Here is a 23,765-nt window from a genome sequence, read left to right as displayed (position 1 = left end):
TAAGTGCTGTCATACAGTACAACCTGCTACTGACAAGTGTTAAAAATTCCAGCTTCTGGAACATCTCTAATGTGTGGTAAAAAGGGCTATGATATTTTGTATCATGCAACCAAATCACCTTCCTGAGGTCAGTTGCTATACATTTTTGACAGAGACCCTGATGCCTTGCTATCATGACAGCATTGACCTGATGGTTTTAAATAATGTACAAAAATGTCTTGTGTAACTACTTTTTTCTTCTTGCAGCATATGTTAAAGCAGTTTTTGCTGTATCTCTCCATATCTAGAGAGCACTGCCAGGGTTAAGAAAAAATTACATACTTCTATGATTTGTCCTAGTGTTTGAAAACCAGCATAACTAATAAAAAAATACACAGCATGAAGATTTTTGAGTGAAGACATGTAGCCCTGTATTTATGTGGATGTAAACTGGGGCCTAGAATACTTGTCTTTCATTGAATTTTAAATGTCTTGAAGCCAATTCAACATCTCAGTGACACTGCTTTGCTTTACAGAGAGGGAATTTAAGAAATGCAGAATGCAGTGTATCCTACTTTTGGCATATCTTTGTTTTACTTTAAGAACTTAAAGCTCCTATGTTGCTCCTGTAGCAAAAATATTACAACATGACTAGTATTTTTACTGCCTCTTTTAGATGATGCATTCTAATACCACTGCGAGAATTAAAATAAAACAAATACTCTACTTTCATGTAATAAATAAGATAAGATTGTGCCCCCCCCGCCCCCCTTTTCAGCAGAAAGAATGTAGAATTGTTTAGGAATTTTTCTCTGGGAATTGTATTTTGATTGATTTTTTTCCCCCTTGTTTGTCTAGACTTCGCTGTTTAATCTGTCATTGTGTTGAATTCTAGCTTAATTGCATGTGACTGGAATTCATCAACATCTCTGACAAGCAGAAATGAATGTGTTTTTCACTACTGCTCAATCTTTAAACAATAAACTGCCAAAGTCTGTATTTACAAAGCATGAAGGGAGCCTGAAACTTGAATAAAGGCAATATCAAGGGATAAAGCTATCCATTTTGACCAACTTCTCATCTAAAATTTTGTGGAGAAGCGCATTTGTACCTTCAGAAACCCACTGTACAGATCAGAGAATTATTTTGGTTTCTTTCTGCTATTCTCTGATGTAGAATTCTGTATGAGGCTCCTTTGTATCCTCTCTGCTGTTTGGCAGAGAGAAGGCTTTTTTGTTTCCCCATTCTAATAAAATGTCAGAATGTTTACTTTGTAACAGCACCCAAATATTAAACTCTGGGTTCAGCCATTGAAACAGTGGACTTCCAAAGATGATTGTAAGTATGTATTCCTTTATGGTCCCAAACTCCGAAATGGAATTTAAGTAACTAGGTGACCTTTTGTCCAAGTGAAGTATTTATCCAAGGTGGTGGGATTGCCTGTGGAATGTAATTAAACAACCTCTTCTTTTCCAGCCCTTTGAGTCTGAAGTCTCTGTGCAGCTCACATATAGGCACAGTTTACTCTTGAGGAAGGCTCCTGGTTTTCTCAAGTCCGACTGCTGGCTGACTGGAGCCTGTTTGATTATAATGTTTAATTATGGTAATTGTGGTGGTGGTTCAGCACATGCTTGTGTGCTTCTCAGAACACCTTGAGGATATGGACAGCAATGATGTGAAGGGTAGCAAGCTTCCTGCAAAAGGAAGCTTGGAGGAAATGGGGCCAATTCTGTCCCCATGCCATACACCTGTGATGTCAAAAGAAAGAGGTGCAAGAGATTGTCTGTCAAAGCATTTGTGTGTTTTCACTGAAAGAATTTAAGGTCTGATACACCTCTCTGTGTAGTGAGTAGCAATGTAGATACTGGTACTGCAGGGAGTATGATTAGATACCAAAATTATTTTTATGTTCTTTTCAAGGGGATGGGTTGTCACGGTAATATTTGTGCACCTTGTATTCAGCTGTTGCACAATTTATGAGTGATTTGCGATTCCTTAAAAATAAGATTCAGAGTGGAAATTCCTGCACATCTTTTCTGTTACCTTGTAAAGCAGCTGAGTTAGCAGACTCCTTAATAATAACAGATCTTGGGGAGGTGATGTTGCCAGGTGCTGGTGAAAAATGAGTAATGCAACTAATTAAATGGTTGCCATGACAACAGGCAACATGACTTTAAAGGGGTATTCCAGTGGTGCCTCTGTTTTCTTTGTCATGTACTCAAAACTTCCATCTTATGGTAATATGAAAAGGACAAAAAATAATGCAAACAATGTACAAGCTGGAAAAGGAAATGTGCATCTGGTAGCGAGGCAGAACAAGTGGAGGGTCTTGGAAAGAGCTCATTTGAAATTGCAGCTGTACCTACCAATCTTTGCTTAATTAACAAGAAAGTTTCAGCTGCATAAAGCAGCTTCACAAAAGGCCATGTTTTTGGGTGGGGTAGGGTGAAGCTGTTGACGGCCCTTCTGTACACTCGTATTTTATCTGTCAGTTTCCATCTGGAGACACTTAACTGTTGCATTGGTGCATATTCAAGCCTTTGTCTAGATAAAATCCTTTTTATTTAAATAGCTGTTCACCCCCAACCTTCTAATAAATACTGCTCAAGCTATGCACTGTGGCTACTTTGTACTTTGTCCTGTGATTATCAAGAATGTCTATGCATTTCCTATCTGAATAGTACCAGGAGGCCTCCTGTTGCCCATTAGCCAGTGCAGAGGCTAACTGCTGACTTAAGTGAGTCCTTCCTTACCTGTGCCTAGGACTATTTTATTTCCAGCCTGCCTGCAGGCAAAGGGGATCTTGGAAAAGTGCAAGACATGTTTTATTTCCTCTTGGCAGCTATCTGCATCAGCAGCCGCAGTGGGCTTGCCTCCTTCAGGCTTCCTAAAAGGTCTTTGCTTTATGATACTGTCATTGTTCCATAAAGCTTTAATAACTTCTCTTCTGACAGTTACCATTTCAAAAGTTACTGTTTCGGGCTGCTCATAACCTGTGGAGAATTTTTGGATCTGGGAATTTTGGTCAGCAATGTGCACAGCTCTGTACTTCAAGAAAGTGGTCTATAGTCCCATTTCGTTTGTTAAAGCAGATCTAAAACCAGTTAACATCACGCCTAGTAGCTTGCTGTGTGGACTTGTGTGGATCACTAATAAAATCCTGAACACCGTGGGTTTTGTGCTGATTTACTTGAAAACTGAAATTCATCAAAATTCCTCAAGTCAGGACATAGGTACTTGAGCTAAACCTATCATTTGAAAGAAAGGGAAAAGAGACAGGAGGTCAAGACCAGATTTTTCAGGTGCTATCAGAATGCCGTAACTGCCTAGGAATTAATTTTGCTTAAGATCTCAGGTGGCCTGGTATGCACATTTGGGGACATGCTACAAATATGATTCTTCAGGTATTTAGAGGCTGTGATCATAGCTGGAATAGCTAATGAGTGGGATCATTTTAGCTCATTATGTGTTTGGGGAAGTTAATTTTAGTTGGCTACTAGACTTGCTTTGTGTCTCAAAGTATTTGCGCATTGAAAGAAAGAAAATGGAGGCAGACTTGAAAAGGTAATTGAGCTGACTCACGCTGCAGTGGTTGCAAATGGTGTCCCTGCAGGGTGACCTGCAGCTGCCAGTGGTCCAGGGCTGCAGCTGTGGAGCTGCCCAGCAGTACAAAGGCAGGAGCCCCTGGGTCCTGTTGGAGGATGTTGATGGGAGTGTATGCTCTGGACTTTTTGTGGGGAGATACTAGGATTTTAGTGGTTTGGGAGAAGATTACAGTGTAATAGCCTCTTTGTTTGGATACAAGAATTGTCAAAGCCTTCTTTTCTTAGTACTATTTAAAATTCTAGAGATGGTCTAATAAGTCTCTTTATCATCTTTTTTACAGTGAGTAAGGTGTTGCACTTATGTGACAATCATTCTGGCGTTGACTTCCATTTCTGCTTTTTTTAGGAAAGAGCTCAAAGAAAATTAGCATGCATTTGCATTGCTGCCAAAACACTGGTACCTGCTGATGCTAAGCTGTTAGTGTGAATCAGCAAAATTGGTGAGAGGTTATTTTTAAATGCTTTATATCAAAATTAAATACATCAAGTTCAATCGTCATAGAATAGCCCCTGTTTTATGGAAACAGGTTTTGGCTTGTGTGAGGCAGCTACCAAAGGCATGGGATTAAGTTAGTTATGAATAATTACAGCATTTTAACCGCATTATGAAATTTGAATCCCCATTCCTCTTTATAAGAACAAAAATTAAGCATACCTAATATGCTTATAATATTCACAGGTATATTCACAAAGGTTACTTTGTTAAGGGTTATCTGATAGAATTCTTAATATGTTGCTTGTGGGATTCCTCAATCTCTTTCATAATATTTTGTCTATATGGGATTTCTGAAACTGAAAATTTCAAGAATATTTTATTTCTGACCTCTGCCCAGTATCATTTACAGATGACCTACCTCTCATCTCTTCCATCATGGATTTATGATAAATATGTAACCAGAATATCATTGCCACTTTTAAAATCTATTTTCTTTCTGTCATGTGCAATGTTTTTGTCAAATGTCTGTTTTTCTTAATTTTGTTAAGTCTTACATACTTTACTTTTGTGGAATTTCTTACTTTCTCATGTAATTTATCAGTTACTTGAGAGAAATATTAAAGGTTTTAATTGGACTTCATAATGAGAAGAGACTTAATCCAAAGGCCTCTGAAATAATTGGATTGGATTTTGGATTAGAGAAGGTACTATCTAGTATTTTGAAGTTAGAACAAAGACAAAAATACCCCATAATTAGCAAAAAAGTGAACATTTTATCTTCCTTCTTGAAAGATAAAAATATTACTTCATTTGAAGTTAATTGCCTACCACTGTATTCAGAAATAGAACCAGACCTGAGTAAGAAGAGTTGAGACGCTCCCTGTCTGCAGACTGGGTGGAATGGGAAGCTCATGTTTATTCCCACTGCCATCTGTAGAATGAGAGTTGACACTGTGGCTACTGATACCAGCCTTACACATACTCCAGCTGTCATCTGCCTTGTAGAGACAGGTACAAGAGGTGCATCCATGCTGGCTGCAAATCTGTGTGATCCTGACTGCCAGGAGTATTCCACAGTACCTCACAGCCCCTATATGAGTTCAGCACTGCAGTCAGTCCCAAATAGAAAGCTGGATAGTTCTATAAGAAAGGTGCATGTTTTTGCATCAGCCCCCCAGATGGTCCCACCAAAAAGACAAGATGATTAGTTTGGGGTCATAGTTGCTGGTGATAATCTGTTCCTAGAACTGAGAAGAAAAGCAGTGTTCCTGGTGACCAGATTTGCAGATTTTTATCCGTTTGTGATTCAAAAAACGATAAAATAAAAGATTAAGTGTAAAGATTGTATTAAAATAATAACCAATTCATAAACAAACTTGTGTGAATTTTAGTATTGTTTTGGTGTTGCAATTTTATGTATTTTAGTACTTCAAAGCTTGTCTGTAATGGTGAGATAAGTCACCATCTTGTGTTCCTCTGCATTGTGTCTCATGCATTGCTATGTGTGGAACATTATGCCGATCTACAGCTCTGGAAAGCTTGGGGTGTTATTTAAAACAAGTAATTAACCTCACAAAAGAACCCTCCAAAGCAAAACAGACCAAAAAAAAAAAAAAAACCTTTTGTAAAAGATTAGCCATATTCTTAGACTGTATAATCTCTGACTGATTCTGAGAAACTATGCAAACTTTCACATGGAAGTCAACTCCCCACTGTCAAAGGCTGTCTTTGGAAGCTGGGCCAACGTTTTGGCAGTTCTTTTCTTCAGTTTCTTCTGAAGAAAAGACTGATCCTAGCTTTGGATCCCACGTCCTGAGTAATCAATAAGCTTTCCTAGGTCTTGTAAGCTCTTCATGGTGGATTGAGGATCTCCCCCGCACCTGAGAGACTGGAAAGAGCAAAAGTAAGAAAACTCATTGGTCCAGATAAAGGTGAATCAATAGGTGAAGACAAAACCAAAGCAAAAAACAAAACCAAACCAGTTAGAACAGTGAAGAAAATTGCTCAGAACCTCACACAGGCAAAATAATGTCCAGCCAGTCTCTGAACAGCCTCCACCTTAATAACTAAAAGCCCCACCTTCCTCCTCTACTCTAGCTTTTGTGGCTGAGCATGACATTGCATGCAGGTATTTGTGTTCCGGTCAGATTTTTTTTTTTGCTGACACCATTGTTTAACCCCTCAGAGTAAAGGGGATGAAATTTGACAGAGCCCTAAGAGAGGCCAACTACAGGAGTCTTGCTTCTGGTCTTAAGGCTTGGAAACAGTGCACATCCTGTCATGGGTATTATGGCCTTCCAGCATGCTTTCTTAACCTCAGACTGTGTCCTGTAGTTTTCCTGGTCTTCTAGAACTTGCACAGCACTGGGAAAAATTTAAATATATGTATTTTGTTTGTGGCCAGTACTTTAAACAGATATAGAAAGCAAGCCTTCAAGAATATCTTGGGATATGATTTAATGCTTGTCTCAAACTAATAATTTAATGGCTTTGCACATAATAATTTATATAGCGCTATTGATTTTTTCAAACCTAATATTTCTAGCTGCAAAGCTCAAATTCTAAAAGTTCATTAGACATGGAAGATTTAAATATTTTTCAATACTAATTAGGCTTTTGTACATTTACCATTTCCCAGCAACTTTACATATTTTAATCTTCCTGTCCACTGTTTCAGTAATTCCATTCTTTTTATGATTCAATCTGCTATCTTATCGATCTATTTAAAACCTACTACTTAAAAAGTAGGGATGGATATCTTTGATCATAGGACCATCTCAATGGCCTAAATAGTTTGGGTACACTGATTGTGTTCTTGAAGACTGCCTAGTGAGAATACTTGCTCTGCACCTAACAACCCCCTTTACCTATTAAAGCCTGTAATTATAACAAGAATCCCATTTTGTCTTTGGGTATGGTGGGATAGTGTCATTGTATGTCAAGCAGTGGATTATCATGTGAAAGGAGACTTTGCCAACATACTCATTTTGTGATGAATAGCAGGATCTTAAAGTATTAATCTGTTGGGAGCTGTTGAGTGGGGGAAGCTCATTTACTGGGTTGTGCTAATTGGTGTTGGTTGTGGGTTCTCCACAGCCATTTGTAGACAGTAATCAGAGGAAGGAGACCAAGAACACCAAGCCAGCAGATTTCCTTAAACATTATAGACTTACTGTTCAGTCTCTTGAACGGTATAATGCAACCATTCATTAGACCCCTGCATACCTAAAAAGGTATTGTTTTAATTTCTGGACTGTTTAATGTGCTTTGTACTCCCTTTGTAATTAAATTGCTTTAAATTGGAAGTATATTCTGGGCCAAGGAATCGGCTTCTTACAGAGAATCTGGAAAACACTTAAAGATTGACTTTATTTTTGTGTGTCTCTCTTTTTCTGAGTTTCACGCAGCATGTTACATACTTGAAGAGTTGATGCTCCTCTGATGTTCATTCCTAACTGGACTATGTTTTCATGCAGTGTTGGGAGCTGGAAATCTATGTAATTATCTGTGTTCTCATGGATTCCTAGAGTGCTCTGAGAATCAAGTGAGTTTTTAACACAGTGCCTGCTGCTCTCCAGGGTAGCAGTTGTGTGTTGTATTCAGCGTGTTATATTCAGGGCAATATTCCAATCCTGGCAGATTTAACAATTTTTGCCTTTATGTCTAGACTTTTAGTCACAAAAATCCCCCAGGGATGATGTTAAAAGAAGGGAGCACCCTGAGATCTTTCTTTAACAATTGGAAATGAAAGAGTGGCATGCAGGACAGTCCTGTGTAGAGCTAGCCTGACAGCCACAGATGAGCTGGTACCTCCACCCAGGAGAGTGCAGCCCCAGACTTCAGTCCCTTGAAGAAGAATGATCTCACCAGTGATGGGCCTCTCAGAAGTTCCATCAGGAAAGTCTCACCACACCAGCATTTATCCTCACCACAGCTCTGAGTTAACAGGGCTCTACTGCTGCGTTTCAGAGACAGCTTTGGTATCCCTGCAAGGGCAATTTTGCTGGACATAGCAGAGATCAAAGGCTTCATTCTGTAACACTAACATTTAAAGCTACTTTTCTTATTTTCCTTATTTTTTAAATTTTCTTAAGCTTATTTTAAACCTTGTATCCTGTTTCTTTCTTTCCTGAAATGGGTGAAATGCTGTTTTAAAATTAGCAGATATTTTCAAGGCTTGAGAGAAGTTTGTGTTCGTCCAAGACAACACTTACCTTCCTTTACCCATGCTCTTCCTCTTGGAACCTTCCTATATGTCAGAATAAGCCATGGTAACCTAGTGGTAAAATGTGAACGGCATCTTGTCAGTTTTGGATCTTCCAGGTGTGCTGCCTTTCTTGGACCCACAAAACAGCTGACAATAAATAAATGTGTAGTTTCTAAGAGATGAGTTTAGGAAAATCTGTGGTCACGGATGACTCTGCTCATAAAATATGTTTTGTAGTTTTTTCTTTTGTTCCTGGCTTCCCTCTGCTATTAAGTATGTTGGAGTTGACGTCTGTCCCTTCCAACTTTTTTTGTTGGTCTTACTTTTGAGCATCTCTTTGTCAGTGATTGTTAACTTAGTCTAAGCAATAATCAAATCAAGTTTAGACCAAAGTCCTTGCTGAACCCCACCAAATCTTATGCCTATGTTTCTGAATGGCTTGCAGGGATGGGATACTCAGTTAACACTAGGCCAATATTAGACTAGTTGGTTTTTGCTAGATAGTTTAGGTAACTTAGTTGGTTGTTGGCTATGGAAATGGACACAATAAAACACTTAATCAATTATCATTGAGGGGAGGAAAAAGAGAAGAAAACATGTTTTCAACTCAGCAGAGACAGTTCTGAAACCAGCAGAGATATGGCTTCTGTGGATCTGCCTTGCTGTAGTCCTATGACAACAGTCACTGTGTTGTAAGTGGAGTTACCAGACAGGTATTATCCACTGTTTGTGGTCAAATCACAAACTGGCCACAGAAAGCTTGGAATCACTTGCTCTATGTGATGGCACATAAACAAATAGATTCATTGCTGAATTTGATTTTTTTTTTTCAATTTTTACTGCAGAGATTTAGACTTTCCATGTTTTCACCAAATAGTTCATAAATTCTTGAGAATTACTTTTGAGATCCTGTGAAATAGGATAATCACAGAATCATAGAACTTGATGAGTTGGAAGGGAGCTACAAGGATCACTGAGTCCAACTCCTGACACTGCACAGGACACCCAAGGAACCACATACACCATGTGCCCAAGAGCATTGTCCAAACACTTTTAGAACTTTATGAGGCTGATGCTGTGACCACTTCCCTGGGGAGCCTGTTCCAGTGCCCAGTCACCCTCTATGTGGAAGACATTTTCCTCGTATCCAACCTAAACCTCCCTTGACTCTGCTTCATGCCACTTCCTTGTGTCCTGTCACTGGTCATGAGAGTGAAGAGATCTGTGCCCATCCCTATGCTTTCCTATCACAAGGATGTTGAAGACCGCACTGAGGTCTCCCCTCAGTCTCGCCTTCTCCAGGCTGAACAGCCAAGTGTCCTCAGCTACTCCTCATAGAAGAACAAGAAAGTAAAAGCAATCTCAGTCTTTCAGCTCTATTGATATTTCCTTGTTATGTATGATGTCTTTTAAATTGTTACAATTTTCAAAAGTCAGTCTTTTCCAGTGCAAAATAAAGGTGTAATAGTCTTCTGGTTCAAAATCCATTCCCACCTAAATTTCTACATAAAATTCATCATAACATGAAGGTTAAAGCTAGTTTATTGAAAAAAATCTCTTCAAATTAGCAGTTAAGAAAAAAAAGGAAAAGCAACCAAACAAACCCAAACCAAACAACTGACCATCCACATCATATTTCTTAAACTTTCCCATTTTTGGAAGTTGCCTTACAAGGAATTGTGCTCCCTAATGCTGTTTTTGCCAGCAGATGGCATTCTCAATGCCCATGCCCACTGCTGTGCAGTAAATGATCACATTCTAAAGTCAGTATGAATACTGTAATGTTTTTATGTCTTAGTTCTTAATGTGAGACATATGTTTCTAGTTTTCTCTGAGATCTTGCTGGGAGTTTAAATTTCAGAGACTTCAGCTCTGTTGACTGTGAAAGATGAATCCCTCAATGTGAAGTGAGCTCAGCAAAATTCATATCTCTCAGTGTCAATGAAGGATATTCAGGTCAAGAACTTTCTCAGGTTGAAGACTACAGATAGTGATCATTTTAAGAAAAGGCTTAACATTAACTCTGCAAAACTGGTAGGGAAAAAAGCAAGATCATTACACACAGCTAGATTTGTGCATAAATTAACATACCTCTAGATACAGGTAGGAAAATCAGCCTGACAGATCATGCTTTCTCTGTATTTTCTGGGTATCTCCAAGAGGCCTGAGTGTCTCCTGTTTAGAAGCTGCAATATTAACCACAGTAAGACCTGGAGTAGTACCTCTCTCTCTCTCTCTCTCAGAGCACAGCATGGAATAAAAGGCCTGAGACCTAAGCAAGTAGAGTCTGACTCACTTGTCAAATTTATATATCTCAGGTTTTTTCCCTGTCTCAGTCTGTGCTGTGACTTTCTGTTAGAAGTATAGGAGTACAGTAGTAGGTAGTTTGACAAAGGAAATCATTATTGGCCGTCTGAAAATATGTAGGTGTTCATAGGACAGTGTGGCATTTTTCCTTTCTCAGAGATGGAAAAAAAAATCACGGTTTTCTAGTGACTGTAGAACACATAAATCATAAATCGGGCCATGTCATAAATCAAGAGACCTGAAGTTTTCTTAATTTTGCTCCTGAGCTATGTAAAGACTGACTGTGGCAGTCATACTCAGGTGCTGTGGACGACCCATGATTTGGATTATTCAGTTGCAGTAATGTAATGGCATTTAATTCTTTTTGTCTTGCTTCACCTTTCCATCAAGGCCAAGTGTACCAGTATGGAATCTAATGTCAGTGATTTATGCATTGTGGTCTTCATTAAAATTCAAAATGAGGACATCAATTCTCTTCAAGTAAGCTAGTAAGATACTAGCCAGATGTTAAATGCAAACACTAAAGGGATCACTCAAATTGATTTGAAAATAACAGTAATAGAGATTGAAAGCTAAGATTTGCCATTTGTGAAATTGTGTAACTCCATTTGTGTAACTCCTTTAGATTTCTGAGTTGTATTAAAAAAGAACACATGAGAACCTGTTTATTAAACAACACTTGCATACATTTGCATGGGCAAAATCTTTTCATATATGCAAATACTGGTAAATGGACAATCAAATACTTTTCATCTCATTTAATTGCGGTGGAGTAGCAAGCTCTCAGTGCTTACTGAAAGGAGCTCTTTGTTACCACTCATTTAAAAAAACACAACCCAAACAACAACAACAACAACAACAAACCAGAAAATGCCCAAAACCGTAGACAGCAGTTTGTCTTATTGTGATTACTAAAAAACCACTTTGACAAATTCTGCTTTTGAATGAGTGTAATTTATGAGGAATTCTATTGAAAACAGACAGGTCTCTCTGGATCTACCCTGTTAGGTGTTAAGGCAGCATTGAACTGCTGTTGAAGAATTGCAGTTTGTAGATGCTAGGAGTGCTTGTGAGGGACTGCAGTTTGTAGATCCCATCTATAGCAAGTTTGAGGGTAATGGCTGTGGGAACTATGGTTTGTAACAGGTTTCTACATGTAGTAACATGGAAGGCTGCTGGGTTGCTGTGACACCAGTCGAATTAAAGTAGAGCACTTCTCTTCTTTGGTGTCTTTGCCAGTCTGCATGGTGCTAGAGCTGGAAATAAATTGACTTCTATTACACTTAAACCTCTGTAGGAAGCTGAGTGTCTCTACAAAAACTGTAAGCCAAGCTGATGAAATACTGCCTGCCATCTTTAACAAAGCTGCTTGTCAAGTGGGAGGGAAATGCTTTTAAGAGCTGTCGCGTGGTTGTGGAAGTGTGTGTTTTGTGATTGCTAAAACATTTTTGCCAGGTCTAAATCCAGAAATGCTTATAAGGTAAAAGTTAAAATGTAATGGGGATATTAAGTAAATGACATTTTGATTACCCCTCTGAGTTTGGCTTAATGATTGACACAACCTTCAAATCCTGAGGAAAGTGAAGTGGCAAGGAGTTGTATTTTGCCTTTTGTCATCTCTGTTGAGCCATCCTCCCCTCTGCATGGCTGCTTATCTCATGGCTGCGGGTTAATTAGGAGAATTTGAGGCTGAGGATGTGGAAGGGAATTTAAATTGCATCTGTATGGATTACGATCTGGTGCAGTTCATTAGCATGCAGGCGTAGTTCCTGTGCCTTTCTGCCTCTCTGCCCAGCTTGCAACTTCCAGGCATTTCCACACTCCCTCAGATCTGTTGTGCCTTATGGGCCTGGCCTGCATTTTCATATTACACAGTTTAATTAGGCAAGGAAAGATTGCTGTGACTCCAGAATGATCCATGGTTATGATAGATCTATATTTATTACAGAGATTATTTTTTTCAAAGAAATGTCTACTCTGTTGCTCATCCAGAGGCCCTAGAGCAATTTAAGAAACAATTAAATTCTCTCTGGTGGGAAGTGGAATATTAAAAAGGGTTAACACTGACTGACCATGTGTTCTCTCTAGTTTCATCTGCATTCCTGTGCTTTGCTATTCTTATCCAATACGTAGGTGTGATAGAAGGAGTTGGGTTTGGGGACTGCTGTCCTTTCCTTGCAGCTCTGCAGAGCATAGTGGGAGGACGTCAAATGGGTCAAGGCATTGGCTAAAAATTATCAAGCCCAAATGTAAATATGTGTAGCTATAGAGTAATTTGCAAGCACTGGTTGGGAAGAAGTTTCTACATAATTCCATTAAATTTATTCTGATTTTCCAAATTTTATGTGAAAAGTGAGGATGGCATAGCCTAGTATTCTAAACACTTATGTGAGTGTCTGGGTTTACAGAGACCATACAATAAACGCCAAGTGAGGAGAGCTTGCATGACCAGGTCGTTGTTCATTCTCTTTTCATGATTGTTCTTCTCAAATTAATTTTAGTGTTTTCTACAAGGGAAACAGTTTTCCTTTTGGGGAACATATTAGAATGATATGCAAATTCTGCTCATTTATGAACATTCACAAAGGTCTTGAAACAGAAGCCATAAATCACAACTTTTTAGCAGAAAATGTTGAAGTAAAAGACTTAAAGTTTTGTGCATTTTCCTTATGTATGGCTTTATTTAATGTATGTTTGTAATACTGTATAGTAGAAATATTTCTATTTTAAAATTTGCATTTCTCCAGTTAATGAGTTATGAACTACACAGTAATGTAACTTTGTGTAAGTGTAGACATTTCCAAAAAATATAGTAAAGATCATAATCAGAAAGTTAAAAAGTATTCTCAAACTGGCAGATACATCTGATTTGACTAGTACAGCATAGATGAATCTCTCTTTTCTTTGCTGGAGCCTTCAAATATAGACTCAATTTGTAGCAAGTCTTGTGTGTGAAATTTTTCCTTTTGGAAATCAGTCAGAAATTTGCACTTTATCACAATGAAGGCAGTGTCAACGCTTCCATTGTTTATTTCTCTTCTCCATAGGTAAGTACCTTTGTCTTAAGCTAAGAAAGAATACTTGTGCACCTCTACAACTTAGAACTATCATCAGTCATAGGTCCATTCATTGACATCTAGTAAAAGTTCTCCTTTTAGTGTAATTCCCTTTGAAAATTAAGTGTGCCAAATTTAAACTGTATCGTAGTTCATATGGAAAAGATGAAAATACTGCAACTCTGCCTATAATACACAAGAACAGAAGCTTCCAGTGGAACAACAATGTTAATGGCAACATTTACATTTCTTTAGTCAAGATAAAATATTAAAAGTTATGCGATTTCTATTGCCCTAGAAGGAGAAAATAAATACTGCCTTGTTTTAATCTTTAGGGGGGAAAAGTACAACTATGTTGTTACCATGTTCCTTGTGTTGTTTTTTTTTTTTTTAAATTATTGTGGTGATTCTAAAAGAGTACTTGAATTGTGTTCATTGAGTACTGGGAGGGTTACATGTCTCACCAGTGCCAACGCTTTGTCATTGTAATGAAGTACAGTTCACAAGTGCCCGTAATTACACAGCCTGTGTGCAATCAGCAAGATTTCTAAAGGGAGTCTATCACATCTAAAAGAACACTTTCTTCATTGCACAGTCTTAATTTCACCTGACATTTTGCCAGCCAGGGCACAAACTTTCTGCAGAAAGAAGGACAGTATCCCTGGACTCCTTTAGATTAAAGAAGGTGGAAAATTGAGTTACTATAAATCTGCTGCTAATTATGTTAACAAATTATTACATCATGCAGATGAACCTGCTGTAGATCCTAGATATTTCTTTTATTGTTTTAGCAATTTGCTCTATTTGTTATGCATGAAAAACGTTTTTGATAACCCATGTTGATCATACTTGCTAATGAACCAATACCTACAATTACTGCACTTAAGCATATATCTTCAAAACATACAATGTTAGAAGGTTGCTGATGAGCTCAACAGTAGTTGAAGACACGAATTAATTTAATCAGGGTTTTTGCCTGCCAGAGTATAGGAGGATGGATGCTGCTACTGGAAGATGCTGGAGCATGTAACCTGTGGCTGTGTATTTAAGAAAAAAAATTGGTTGTCAGTCTGTTTCAGAAACCGGTAATGCAAAATGTTTTCTCAGTTATAAAGGCAGTAGATATTTAGTACCTTACTCAGATCAATTTATTATGAAGCAGCACAACACTTTCTGTGGTGAATCTTAATACTGCCCAGAGGCCTTCACATGAAAATTGCTCATTTAATTTTCACTGGATTACTTTTTTCATTTAAACAACAATAATAATGTGAAGTTAAGTGCAGAGCACAAATAACTTACAAGGGTCCTTTACCAATATTCTTAACCTAATTTTGAAATATTAATATTTTTGAAATGCAGCTTCACATTTCAGAGGTGAATCTAATTTTATTTTTTGTAGGCCTTATATAGAACGTTCATTGTTATTAGTTCTCTTAGTCCAGCCAGAGCAGTGTCCTTACCAACAAAGCATATAGGGCATTTTTTAAAAGGAAAACTTCTGTCAACCCAGCAGCTTGAAAGAAAGAGGACAATAAACACAACTTGCACTATGTCAGTGACTTCCAATGTCAAAAAAAGTGACCCAGAATAACACTTAGATCTATGTGGTTGGAAACCAGACACGTAAAAGATGTACTTTGTCATTGAGATGGATATTGCTAATGGAATTGCCTGTGAGAGCATTGTCTGCCAGATAATGAATAGATCAGCTCTAGCACAGCATCTCGGGCTGCAGACACCATCCTCTCAGGCAGAGTAGGAGTGATGTGTTAGTGACAGCAGTTCTCAGGGGAGGAACCACAGAGGCTGAGGAATATATCAAGGGGGAGATCAGTGGTAAACAGACAGACTGGAGGGCTTTTACTCACCTTCTATGCCATCTCTGGATGTCCCCCCTGGCTGTAAAAGAATAAAATGGCAGAAATTTACTGTAATATCATTCACTTCTGCATGGGCTGAAAGAATGTCCTTCAGTTCCTTAAGGTTTAATTATGTCCAGTTTTTGTGGTTGCTGCTGGAAGAAGCCTTCAAGAGGGAGGGAGGCATTTTTTTTCTTTTTTTCCTTCATTTTATGCCCCATTAGTGTGCTCTTTCCATCAAAATGCACCCAGGCACCAATCCATGGGGCTGGCGCTGTGGTCTGCTCAGACCTCTTGTGGTACCTGCTCATACCTTCTGACAGGCTCAAGCATTGAATAAGAACGGCCAACCCCCTAGGATGGGGATGGCCAGAGATCCCTTCGGTTTTCACAGCTACCAGCTGCTTTCTTGCTCTCTCAGTTGTAAGTACAGAACACAGAAGCCAAAATAGAACACAGGCATTAAATTGAGAGCCAAGCTTGCTGAATACTTTTCTGCATTTTCTGATTGAAAATCATCAAGGTAAGGCTGCAAGAAAAGAGCTCCAGAATCACTCTGGATGTTGCAAAAAAGAGTTGGATTTGTTTCTTGTGCAACTTTGTTTTGAGACAGCTTTTGAAACAAGACCATCTCAAAGTGCTGGATTTGGTACATCCATCCACCCTGCAGCCAGCCCTAGAAGAGAATGGCTCTAATGCTGACTGAGGGGATGTGGGAAACTAGGGGAAACTTTCTTGTCCCTGGTGTTACTCAAAGGCTTACTGAATGGGCTTTATTCATTACTAACAAAAATGTTTTATTGATTATATCAAACCACAGCATAACTAGTAATGCCTTAATTTTACTTTTTTTTCTTTTTTTAAAGCCAGTAAAAAAATTCAGTCTAGACTTTTTAAAAGCCCATTATTATCTTTTATCAGTCCAAAGGAAATCTTTCTATCTCCAAAGTAATATATTTTTTGCCCTGGAGACAATTCTTATTAATAGTCTGTGTTGAAATTCAGACTTGGAAATATGTTTTGTGTTCTCATGAAAAGAAAAAAGTGCATTATATACTTCATGTTACAGTCATCTTCAAACATTAATTTGAGGTTAATCAGTACTAAAGGAGAATTCTTGCAAAGCTTAAACCTTTAATTTTACCAGGTGATTGGCTCTTCACTACTCAGACAACCTGTTCAGATCAGTCATCAGCAAAAAAAAAAAATATGAGGATAATGAGAGGTTCATAATTATTGTGATTATTTAGAGTTGGGTTTGGGTTTTTTTTGTTATCTCGTTCCTTTGTTAACAGCTCCCTTCTACAGTGTGTATCTGGTAATTGGGAATAAATTGCAACAAATCTTGACAGGGTCACATACTTCAGGACATTAATTGTTTAAATATCTGTTTAATTACAAGGATATCTGCATTTATTAACAAAGTAATGCACAAATATGGAATCAGTCCCCAAGTGGGAGACCATATGTGCACAGGAATGCTTAGTCTGCATGAACAGCTAGCAGTTTATACATGTATTTATAATTTGCATAAATTATGTAGGGGCCAAAGTTGACACAAGACCTTTGTGACAGATTATTTTAGTATTAAATTTTCTTCCTCTTTAATGAAACATAGGAGATGAGAAGCCATGCCTTTGTGCCTTATATTAACAGATTTCCATTCAGAGTTTCTGTAGAAAGAAAACAGAGAAAATTTTCATTAATATCAGAGGAAATCATGTAGTCAGATTGTATATAGATTGTGTGATCAAATACAACTAGTCAGTGCTGCTGCAAGCCATTCTATCTAAAGGTAATTCTGCTGCTGCCACATTGGTTACGTGGCCCATATGGTTGTGTGGACCACAGTGTAGTGCACACTAACAGAGGAAGGCATAGAGAGAGCTTCCCCCACGGAGCATCCAGGTGTGCCTTTGTTCTGGTGTATGTTTGATCTGTTGGAAACCCTTGTTTCCTTTGTCACACTTGCTTGGACTTTCTCATATGTTTTTCACGTTACTTCACATCTTTTGAGGGCTTCCCATCTAGTTAGAATCTAAGCCATCAGCACAGGAAATACATAATTGTCATAAAGACCACTGGATTACTGTAAAGGCCAGAACTAGATGATTCACAGGAAAATTTTAAGCTGAGAGGGGTAATTTTAAATTACACTTCATTTTTTATTTTATTTATAGAAGAAACAAAAACAATTTGAGCACTAGAAATGTAGCTGAAAACCAGTGTTTTTGTGAACTTCAATTTTGCATTTCAAAATGGTATAGACTATAGACTTTTAACTTCCCATACGTTTTTCCTAAGGGAAGCAAATTACTTTGTAGTCAAATGGTAAAACATTCAGAATAAGCTTACGAATAAAAACCCTGAAAATGTCTTGTGTGTGAACTCTTGGGCCATTCTCATGATATGGTTATGACCTAGCTTTGACAGGTACACTACAAAGGATCTTAGAATGTCAGATGGATTCTGATTAGAAATTTAGCCAGATCCCAGGAGGAAATAAAAGAAAACAAAATTTTTTGTTAGGAAATTATATTATGTTTGTATCCATTCAGTTGATTTCCTTTGCTAAGACCACTTCACGTATGTTGCCATGGATCCAAATGTTGTCTTATACTTGCTCCTGCTCCACACAGAAAGCAGAGATGGCAGCTCATGATAGGCCCATGTGCAAGCCTTACTTAAACTATTTGATGTATTGTTATACAAGGTTGCCAGGATTTTTTTAGAAGAATCATGCAGAAATATGATAGTGTCTTTCTTTCTCAGTGTCACCTCACTTTCTGTGAAGTGGCCAGATCTGAACACAGAATTTGAGGTATGGCCCCCCCAGTGCTGAGTACAGGGGACAATCTCTGCCCTGCTCCTGCTGGCCACACCATTGCTGGTCCAGGCCAGGATGCCATTGGCCTTCTTGGCCACCTGGGCCCTGCTGGCCCATGTTCAGCTGCTCTCAGCAGCACCCCTAGGTCCTTTTCCTGTCATTCCACCCCAGCCTGTAGTGCTTCCTGGAGTTGTTGTGACTGAAAAGGATTACCTGGAAATTTGTCTTGTTGAAATTCACACCACTGGCCTCAGCACATCAGTCCAGACTGTCCAGATGTAGAGCTTTCACAGACTCCAGTGGAACAAAACTCCTATCCAGCCTGGTGTCATCTACTAACTGATTGAGGGTGTACTTGTTCCCCTCATCCAGATCAGGATGGTCCCAGTAGTGAGTCCTGGGAGCACCACTGGTGACCAGCTACCAGCTGGATGTAATGCCATGCACCACCACTCTTCTACAGGCCTGGCCATACAGCTGGTTCTTTACCCAGCAAACAGTGCACCCATCCAAGCCACAAGAAGACAGTTTCTCCAGAAGAATTCTGTGGGAAATGGTGTCAGAAGATTTGCTGAAGTCCAGGTAGACAACATCCAGGGCCTTTCCCTCATCCACTGCGTGAGACACTTTGTCACAGAAGGAGGTCAATTTAGACAGGCACATTTCCTTGGGGCACATTCCGTGGTTGGCTCCCTCATCAGCTGCTCCAGGACATTATCTCTCACACCCTCCAGGAACCTCCTGGGCTGCTTTGTCTCTGTTGTGTTGCATTTCCAGTAGACATCCATTAATTTGATGTTCCCCACAAGAACAAGGGTAAGTGATTCTCCTAGCTGCTTATAGAATACTTAATCTGCTTCTTAATCCTGGTTGGGGGTGTGTAACAGACTCAAACCAGGATGTCTGCTGTGTTGGCTTTCCCTCTGATTCTTACCCATAAACACGGAACCCTATTGTGACCATCATTAAGCTCAAGATAATCAAAACACTTCCTAACTTGCAGGGCTACATGAAAGCCTCTTCTTCCTTGCCTATCCCTACTGAAGTGTTTATAGCCATCCATTATGGCATTCCAGTTTCACAAGTTGATTTTAAGGTAATCTGTAGGACTTGTTGCCTTTTTTCCCTCTATTAACCCTCAAAGTGTCTGAGAACTAGACTAATCACTGGTTGCCAGTAGCACTTCAGATGGTATTGCGAAAACTTGAGAGATGTCAGAAGCAGCAGTATTCACCCTGAGGGATAAGAGTAGAAGTCTGACCAGGCAGCTTCTTTACATTTAGCAAATCCTTTTGTCTGGTCTTGTAAAATATTTGTTAGGCATTTATTTTTGTGTCAGTTGATAAGCTCTGTGTGGTACAAAAGGACATCACAATAGACAGGCATGAATAAAATCAGACATGCTAGGAGGTAAGAAAGGGAAGGGAAATAACTTTCCTTTTCATCTTTCACTTGTCCTTAAGTTGTCACTGGATAAGTATCTGATATGATTGGATTTGTCTTCAGCAGCAGAAGAGAGCACAAACTAGAAGGTAGCATTTGTGGACCAAAGAAGGCTTCAAATCTGGGTTCTGATTTGCACAAACACTTAGAGAAATAAACTATGAGAGTTTAAAGGTAGTATTTTAAAATAATCAGCACCTTGACAAACATTTTTCCTTAAAATGCATTTTCAACATTAAGACACAATAAAAGGCTAATACATAGAATGAATAGGTATGAAATCAAGAGATTGTCTTCTGAAAATTTCATAATTACTTTATTATAAAAATTAGACCTTTAATGCTAGTAAGGTTCTACAACTACATGGTTGAGTCTACTTCTAAACTTCTTACTCAAGTGACTCATTCTGTGGTCATAGAAATATGGCTCGATCCTGTCCTTCAAATATGTAAATGCTTGCTTGTATTTTCATGTTTGGGGTTTTTTTAACAGAGATGTAAAAAATAGCACTTTTAAGTGTGCAGTTTTTTAAACTTTCCCTCTATCTTCCAATTTGTCTTCTTAATCTTGTTTTGTTGAGAAGAGCTTGAATGAGATGGGTAAAAAGGACATGCACATCAACAGGTGCCTGGACCTAAATTAGTAGAATTAGACCTAGGCCTTTAATTTAACTTGGCTTTAAGCATTCTACTGAAATACTGTTTCTTCTTTCCACTGTTCCCAGCAGCTCTTAATCCATCTGGTAATACAACCAGAGAGTTTGCTGGGACCACCACTGTACACATAGGTTGTAGAACTCAGTTCACAGGGGCTTGATGTTCTCAAGCAGAATTTTTTTGGGCCTCTTGCTAAGTGCAGGCTAAACATAAGATTGAACCTACTGGTGCTGTGCCAATTTATGTGAGATGGAATCTGTGCCGTGGGGGCAATTCCTATGTAACTTGCAATGGGATATAAAAGTATATGAGAGTGGATGAATAATTTATGTCTGAATTCACAATATTAGATCAAGAACCAAATCACAACTTACTCTTAAATTAAAAAGAAAATTCATATTAATATGTTCACAGTGAACATACTAATTTGTTTAAAATCTGTCAAGTTTCTTAGGGCTTGGTAATAAGCTAGGTAAAATATTTTTGGCAGTGTGAAAAATCCTGTCTTTTTATCTTGTAAGACACATTCTAGACTGTTGTTTTTAATTAATTCAGTGAGTTTGTCCACTTTACTGAAGTCAGTGAAGAAAATGTCTGTTGTCTAAAGGCCAGTTGGATCTGCCTTTATTCTGCAACTTAGGATGTTTCTTTGGTTTCCAGCATGTGATAGATGGTGCATGAGAAATGTACACAGTCAAATTATTTCTGTATAAATATTGAAGGAGGAGATTCTGCCCCTCTACTCCACTCTGGTGAGATTCCACGTGAAGTGCTGCATCCAGCTCTGAGATCCTTGGTAGGAGAAGGGCGTTTCTTGGCAATTTTTATGGGAACAACCTCTTGGAAGCAAGTCCAGAGGAGGTCATCAAGATGACTAGAGGAATGGAGCACGTCTCTTGTGAGGAAGGGTTGAGAGAATTAGGTTTGTTCAGCCTGGAAAAGAGAAGGCTTCAGGATGACCTAATTGAGGCCTCCCAGTACCTACAAGAAAGATGGAGAGGGACTTTTCACAAGAGGATGGGGAATGCAAGAGCACAGGACAATGGAATTGCACAGGGAATGGATTCAAACTAGGAGAGAGTAGGTTTAGATTAAATATTGGCAGGAATTTCTTTGCTGTGAGAGTGGAACAGGTGGCCCAGAGAAATTGTGGATGCCATATCCTTGGAGGTGCTTGGACTCACTGGATGGAGCCCTGAGCTCCTGGTCTAGCAAAAGGTGTTCCTGCCCATGGCAGAGGGCAGGAAGAAGTGATCCCAAAGGTCCCTTCCAAGCCAAACTATTCTATGATTCTATAATCTTACATCCTTCTATGTTTCTGTAATCTTATCTTCTGTAATACTTCTGTTATTTTTATTGCAAATAATGTACAATAGCTATAACTGGAACAAAGATCTAGTTGCATAGGAAGTTATAAAATGCAAGTATTACCTAAACACTCATTAAACAATGTTACAAACAGAAATGTAAACAGTAAACACATTGCCCTATTTGAAGTGAAGCTGTTTGACAACTTTTTCCACAGCACCCAGAAAATTATAACAAAAACTAGCAAACATGTTAGCCAGGGAGATTCTAAGTAGGCAAAAGACAAATTGCTTATGGATAGGAATTTGTGGCACACTTCCGTGTGCACCAGACATCTTTGTAAGACATGCATGAAGAGATGAGATGAGTCCCTGCAGGATCTATCAATCCTTTGAACTTTTGCTATCAAGGACTGGAAGATAAAATAGTAACCTTGGTACTGCCACTTTCTGCAAAAATTATTTATCTAGCATTATGTCAGCTCTGAAGAGAGGGGAAAAAAGGGAAGGAGTGAAGGGAAGGACTAATGCTGAACTATTTGTACTAAGAGTGTGCTGAAGAGCCCAGAGGTCCATTAAGAAACAGAGTACTCTTGCTATTAGTGTCCCAGCCATCAGCTTTAGAGAGCTGATGTCATACCCACAGCATCACTGTGGCCAATTCAAATCCCAGTGCTCCCTCACTGCCCTGCTCACCAAGGAATAGTTGTGGTTTGGGGTTTTTTGTCAGAAATGTTCTTTAGTATTTGAACATGATATATATCATTTGGAGGTACAGCAGGGAATGGATGATTCATTCTCCCCTACTCCCTGCTTGGAAGTAGGGGAGAATGAACAGGATTAATATTAGACGCTCGTGGCTGTTACAGGGTATTCACTCTGACTTTCCTGCCTTTTCCATTTCCCTGCAGAACCTGGATTTGTAGCTGCCTGCAGTTTCTCGGTTATATCTGACACTAGCCTCCTAAGCAAGTTTTCAGATTGGGGATCGATGCAAGTGAGAAATTACCTAAAGGATATGGCAATAGGGCTGAGATAGATATTGGTCTGGGAACCACAAATCAAACTTCCAGGCAGGAAATGCAAACTTTTATAGCATGTGAAATATAGAGCAGCATAAGGTATTGGGGGAAGAAAATGGAAAGAGTTAGTTAGCCTCAATTTCTTTTCTGTTATACTAATTTTGGAATAATATTTTAAAGTATTTAAGCTAGGCTTTAATCACATAGGTGATTACCTATTAAAAACTAGGTTACCACCAGCTGTAGAAGTTTTTAAATTACAGTTTTTGACAGAAAACTACTGTTGGTCTCATCTGATGTGGTACTCAGTATTAGGGACTGTGCAGTTTTACCAAGTTCTCAGTCTTTCAGTATTCCAGCAGCTGATTCAGGAAAGAAAAAAAAAAGGCATTAGTTTTCTCTGTAGAACTTCAGTTTGTTTTGTAGTTCATTACTTCCATTGATTCTGTTTGAAATGCAAACAATGACAGAAACGGTAGGCCAGCAGCTGCAGCTGTGAGACACTCACTCCAAATGTAAATGTGGCACACACTGGGACTAGCCCCCTGTCCTTGTGGCCTGGAGGGGTTTTGTCAGGAATAAAGCAAGCAAGCGCTCCCAGGAGCTCAGGGAGTGAGCCGGAAGGCACACTTGAAGGAAACCAAAAGTATAATTTTGAACTTTGTTACTGAAAATAAAGATTGCAAAGCTGCTCAAAGGTTTTAGCTAAACATATTTGAATTGAAAATGCCCTTTCAATAGAATTCACATTTTGATAAAATATGTTGTTTTTCTTTATGTGCAGGATTTTTCAGATGCAAGCAAACATGTAAAATCTTACATCTTTTTTGTTGTTCCCACAATTTCCAAATTGAAATGGTGTAAAAAATTAATTCAATTTAAAAGCTTTTACCAAAAAAGCGTAAGATTGGCTTTATCAGGGACATTTTCACGAAGATCTCCTTTCCCTTAGTGTATTCCAGAGTGGGGTAGAAGGAGGAAGGTCTCTACAGCTGAGGCACGAGAACTTATCCTGGCCATAAGTAGTGACAGCTGTGGCTGGATGTGCTGATACTGCC

General features: G+C 38.7%; 1 protein-coding gene and 1 long non-coding RNA gene across 2 annotated transcripts in view; one reads left to right on the top strand and one right to left on the bottom strand.

The window, feature by feature from the left end:
* The window catches only part of MAP1B (microtubule associated protein 1B), a 71,042-nt gene that overhangs the window by 5,766 nt on the left and 41,511 nt on the right, over positions 1 to 23,765 (top strand). The window lies entirely within an intron of this gene.
* On the bottom strand, positions 9,917 to 18,633 carry LOC135290777 (uncharacterized). Its single transcript, XR_010353583.1, has 4 exons — positions 18,493 to 18,633; positions 17,017 to 17,125; positions 15,462 to 15,492; positions 9,917 to 14,627 (listed from the first exon to the last, which is right to left on the bottom strand). It is a non-coding gene; the product is annotated as an uncharacterized LOC135290777 (long non-coding RNA).

The sequence above is a fragment of the Passer domesticus genome, chromosome Z (assembly GCF_036417665.1).
Source record: "Passer domesticus isolate bPasDom1 chromosome Z, bPasDom1.hap1, whole genome shotgun sequence".
Lineage (NCBI taxonomy): Eukaryota > Metazoa > Chordata > Aves > Passeriformes > Passeridae > Passer > Passer domesticus.
This window is presented reverse-complemented; position numbering and strand designations above follow the sequence as displayed.